This window comes from Canis lupus, chromosome 37, assembly GCF_048164855.1.
Source record: "Canis lupus baileyi chromosome 37, mCanLup2.hap1, whole genome shotgun sequence".
NCBI classification, from domain to species: domain Eukaryota; kingdom Metazoa; phylum Chordata; class Mammalia; order Carnivora; family Canidae; genus Canis; species Canis lupus.
Window position 1 is genome coordinate 1,767,899 of NC_132874.1, and position 5,708 is coordinate 1,773,606.

At 43.7% G+C, this 5,708-nt stretch overlaps 1 non-coding gene across 1 annotated transcript; it reads right to left on the reverse strand.

Annotated features, from left to right (window-relative positions):
• Positions 1-2,725: 2,725 nt before the first annotated feature.
• Positions 2,726-2,807, reverse strand: TRNAS-AGA (transfer RNA serine (anticodon AGA)). Its single transcript has one exon. It is a non-coding gene; the product is annotated as a tRNA-Ser (tRNA).
• Between the last annotated feature and the right edge of the window lie 2,901 nt (positions 2,808-5,708).

Sequence of the window (5,708 nt, forward strand, 5' to 3'; positions counted from 1 at the left end):
GACACTTAGGTGATTTCAGATTTTTTTTTAAGATTTTATTTTTTCATGAGAGACACAAAGAGAGAGGCAGAGACATTTGCAGAGGTAGAAACAGACTCCCTGTGGGGAGCCCAATGCTGGACTTCATCCCAGGACCCCAGGATCACAACCTGAGTCAAAGGCAGATGCTTAACCACTGAGCTACCCAGGTACCATGATTTCAGATTTTGATTATTAAAATGAAGTAGTTATGAACGTGCATGTACATGCTATTTATGTTGGTTTATAATCAAATTGTGTAGTATCTGAGTTATATGACTATTACGTTTAGCTTTTATAGATATGGTGAAACATTTTCTCCAAGTGGTTATACTAATTTATACTTCTACTAACCATGTGAAAAATACTTTTACCACCCATTGCATTGTCATAGTTTTAAATTTTAGCCATTCTGGTGGGTGTGTAGTGCTATCTAATTTTGGTTTTGATTTGCATTACTCTCATGACTAATGGTGTTGAATGTCTTCTCATATGCTTATTGACCATTTTGAATCTTTTTCATAAAGTGTCTGCCAAGTGTTCTGGCCATTTTCAAATTGGGTTGTCTATTCTTATTGATTTATAGAGGTTCTTCATATATATATGGAATTAGTCATTTGATGGGTATATATATATCATTTGATGGGTATATATGTATATCACAAATACCTCCTCTCCTTCCACAGCTTGTATTTTCACTTTTTAAATAGTGTCTTTTACAACCAATACATCCTTCATTTAAAGTGTCTAGCTCATCAACTTCTTATTTTATGATTCGGATCTTTATGTTCTGCCTGAGAAATCTTCATCTAGCCCAAGCCCATGAACATATTCTGCTGTTTTTCTTCTAGAAACGTTTGTTTTTTCTGTCACACAATAGTTTAGGTTTATCACTAAATAGTTTTGTTTAGAATGTGTTTATAATGTGAAGTAGGAAATTAAGGCTTATTTTATTCTCTCAAAATGTTGTACTGTTGTTTATTAAAAAGACCACCCTCACTTGACTGAATTTACCTAAGACTTATTTTGTAAATTGCTAGCATAAGTCTTCCAATTTAGTTTATATTCTTCAATATTGACATGACTTTTCAAGTTCCTTTGCATTTACAAATATAATATTTTAGAATCAATTTCCACAAAAATACTCTCTGAGATTTTAATTGGGACTTCGCTGAATCTATTAATCAATTTAAGAAGAATTGACCTCCTAACAGTATTGAGTCATTCCACATGCAAACCCAGCATATCACTTCTTTAGGTCTCCTTATTTTATCCAGCAATGTTTTGTTGTTTTTAATGTAGTCTTGCACACTTTTTTTCAGGCTTATTCTTAGGTAATGTTTGTAATACTATTGAAAATGGAATTCAGAAAATTCTATATTTCATTTGCTTGTTGCTAGAATATATTCATACACCTGATATTTTATATATTGACCACGAAGGCAAAAACCTTCTAAATAGTAGCTAATAGTAATTGGATTCATTTAACTAATAATAGTTTTTAGATCTTTTTCAGTTTGTACATTCATAATCAAGTTATCCTCTGATAGTGAAGGTTTTATTTTCCAATATTAATATCAATTATTCCTGTTGTATTGTGCTAGACTTTACTTCTAGCACCATGCTGGGTAGAAGAAATGATAGACATCTTTGTCATGTTCCCAAACTTGGGTTCATTGTAGATATTTTGAAATAATTTCAGACTGACAGAAGTTACAAGAATGTAAAGAATTTCTAGCTATCCTTCAATCCATCCCCAAATTTTAGCATATAACTCTTTTCTTTTTCTGTCATAGATGAGAGAAAAGTATATATTATACACATACGCTTTTTCTGAAGCTGTAGATGGGAGTTTGAAAACACTCTTTTCCCTTAAGTATCTCAGTACTTTCTTAAAGGCATTCTTTTTACATACCCAAAGAACAATGAATAGATTTAGGAATTACCACTGGTAAAATAAAATTCTTTAATCCATGCTCTCTATTCAGATTTTACCAATTGTTCCAATAATGCCACATACATCAAAAGAATGTACCAGATTATGTGTTGTATTATGTTTTTAAAACCTGAAACATTTAGTCTTTCCATGTGTTTCATAATAGTGCTATTTTTGAGTACAGTTATTTTGCAGAAAGGCCCTTCATTTGGGTTTGTCTGAGGTTTCCTCTGGTCAGGGGCAGAGCACACATTTTTGAGGGTCACGGGACAGATGACTCGGCGCCCTCCCCAGCGCGTCACTTCCGGAGGTAATTCTGATTGGTCGCCCAGTCAACCACGTGGTCACGGGCCTCCGCTGGCACCGCCTCTGTAGGGGAGACATTTTGCTCCTTGGGTTCCTTTTGCTCCGCGGCGGGCTTGTACTCTCGTGCCCTAATGCAGCTGGTGGACGCTCCCTCCTCCAGCCCCGCCGCCGCCGAGCGCACGGGGCTCCCGCCTGGCCGCAGAGCTCGCCGTGCGGCCGTATGTCTCAGGCGGGAGGATGCTCTGGTGGAGCAGCCTCTGTGGGGCCCAGCTGCCTGCGCCGGCGTCTACACTCAAAAGGCGGGAGGGAGTGGCTAACCCTGAGCCGAGTCCGCCAAAGCTCCGGGCCGGGTTCCCAAGTAAAAGAGGACCTCGAGCAAGAAAGAGAGTCCTGTTCACAGAGAGCAGACTCGAGGCCAGGCTTTGTCTTTGAGGAGACCTCAGGTGCCAAGCGGAGAAAAACACGCGTAGTCGGCAGGATTCGAACCTGCGCGGGGAGACCCCAATGGATTTCTAGTCCATCGCCTTAACCACTCGGCCACGACTACACAGCCCTCGGGTAGCTACTTAAGTCCGTACTAGAAACTGCACCAGCCTAGGGAGCGGACGGGGTAAAGATGATCGCCAGTGCATAGGCAGGTCCTCTGCAGATGGTTCCGGAAAGCCCTGCGCTCCCCCGGGACGACGGGAGGGGCGTCCTCGGGCGGCGGCCACGCGCTCCGGCCGCGGGAGCGGGATCCCGTGTCCCCTGCCACGGTTCCAGCCCTGAGGCGCGCCGCCGTGGTCCCCGGGGAGGGTTGGGGGGCGACGTGGCCCCCGAGAGGGGAGCGGAGTGGATGGGCGCCCCTCGCCGCTGACGGGTGTCCAGGGTGGAGGGCGCCGGGAGGGCTGCGGAGCCGCTCGGGGACCCACCGCGTCCGCTAGGCGCGCGTCCCAGGTGCCCGGAGCCCGGCCACCGTCCTCGAGGACGACTCTGGTCTGAATCTTGGCCAAAGCAGCCGCTCGTTTGCTCAGTTTCGCAAATGCTCGCATGTTTTCCCTTCCTCGTCTTGGGTTTCCGGCTGCGGGCTGAGGCTGGGGGTACAGGTGTTTTCCTTGAGCCCGTCCCGTGCACCGGTTTTTGTCTACTGGGTCTCGTGTGCTAATCTAAGGAAAGAAGAGAACGACCGCAAATGGAGAAATCACGTCGCCCGAACGCAGAGGAGGAAGAGATGAGAAGGGGAGAGACAGGCATTGTGTGCATTGATGGGACAGCCAGCCCTGAAGGGACGGACGGGAACTAGTTATCATCCATAATTTATACATGTCACTTACTTTTTATTTGGCGTACACTTTTTATCAAGCATGTAGGGCTGTTTTTATTTTTGCTTAAGTCATTTGGAACCCCAGCTTTCATTAAGGTTAGACACCGAAGAAATATCCCGGACCTTCTGTGATAGATTAAAAACAAAAACAAAACAAAACAACAACAAAAAAAAACACGCCTCAAAACAGCAAAGAGTGATGCACTCTTTGAACTAAAATTATTAATCAACTGACTGTTTTAGGGTACCAATGAGCAAGATACGGACAACTGTTTTACTGACAGAAAAATTTTTTTTTATGGAGGAGTGGATCTAGGTAAAGGATGAGAATCCATGGCAAGTGGCAGGAAACAAAACCTTTGGAAACAACTCAAATGTCCATTTAATGTTGAAAGGACAAACTGAGTTTTTTTTTTTTTTCTCATATGATGTAATTTCACAACACAGAGTAGAAGGAATTACAAGAATACACAATCACATGGATGAAATCTCACACAGTATTGAATAGGAAAAGCCAGGCACAAAGGAATACAGACTGTAGTGCATTCTATTTTTTGAAAGTTCAAAAACAGGTGAAACTAACTTATCCTGTTAGAAATCAGAATAATAATTACCATTGGGAGGAGTTTCTGGGATCCTGGTGATGATTGTGGTTCTCAAATTGGAGTGTTCAGTACATGGGTGTGCTGGCTTTGTGTAAATATATTGAGTTGTTCAAATACCAAGGAGTAAGATTGCTAGATCATAAGAGTATGTTTAGTTTTATGAGAAACTTCAAACTGTCTCCCAGAGTCCTCCTGACAGCAATGAATGAGAGATGTATTCTTAAACTCAGGAAATTGTTCATCTTTACTTGAGAGTCTAGTGAGACTTTGGGATCAGATTACTAAATTCAAGTCCCAGCTTCCCCATATATTGGCTATGAGATCTTGGGCAAGTCCTTTGTTGTAAAGTAGGAATAATAATGCCGAAATAACTTCACTGGGTGTTTTAGGAATTAAAGGGCGAAAAGCACCTAGAACAGTGCCTGGTATATAGAAAGTGTTAAATCATAGTTGATTTTGTATGGCCCTCTCCTGATAGCCAGATAGCACTTTCTTTTCTTCTACTTCATTTATCATTTCCTTCTGAGTCATGGAAGAGCTTGAGAAGAATATTCTACTACACATAATGGACTCAATTCTCATAGAGTTGATCCAGTTCTTCTCCAGTATGACTTTATGTTGCTTCATTTTAAATATGCTTGGTATATATTTTTGTCTTTTATCATCTAGAATGTCTTTCTCGTGTTTTGTTTTTTGTTTTTCCAGCTGGTTTCCACATCTTTCTATCCTGTTTCACTCAAGCAATGTCTTTTTACCATCTACTGAGAGCTTGTTCTTGACCTCAGCTCCTTCCTGACATCTGCTCTTGGAGGCTTCCAGTTGATAGTTCCTTTCCCTGTGTGGATGTTTTCCATTTACTCCGTGTTAGGATTTCCAAGTTCAGTGTTCCCGTTGGCCAGGCCAGCAGACGGACTAACTTGACCTTGGCCCTCACCCCAGAGCTGGGGTCCACAGCTCGGAAGTGCCTGGGGAACCACACACAGAAACCCTCCCCACTTCCACGGGGTCCTCCTGTGCCAGGGACACGCTGGCGACCCGGCGTCGGGCTCCACTCGACCGGCTGACGGAGGACGAAACCACGCAGTGCCCGGAGCAAAACGCCGACACCACACCTCCCAGGTTCCTCCAGCATTTAGAAAACACAGGCCTCCGGGACCGGTCTGAGAGCCCTGAAAGTCACATTACAGGTCACGAGCAGAATTTTTAAGATGACGAAGCAGCAGAGCACTCCCTAGGTTGCAGGAAGAGGAATAAAGGCAAATAATACATCGTGGAGTGCTTGTGTGTGCTCTAAGACTATCTACAAGTGTAGACACGGATTGCTCGCAATCCGCTCGGTCACACAAACTTGAAAGTGCCCGCGGTTCCCCTGCTGCCACTGGAGGCGTTTATAAGCCCGTGATTGGCGGGGAGACCTGCCCAATGGGAAAACTTACACGTTGGCTGAGGCCTCTGGGAAATGGGGTTCAGCGTCGTGATGCCCTCTGGGAATCGTAGTTCTGCGTGTCTGCCCGGCACGGCCGAACGCTGCCCACGAGCG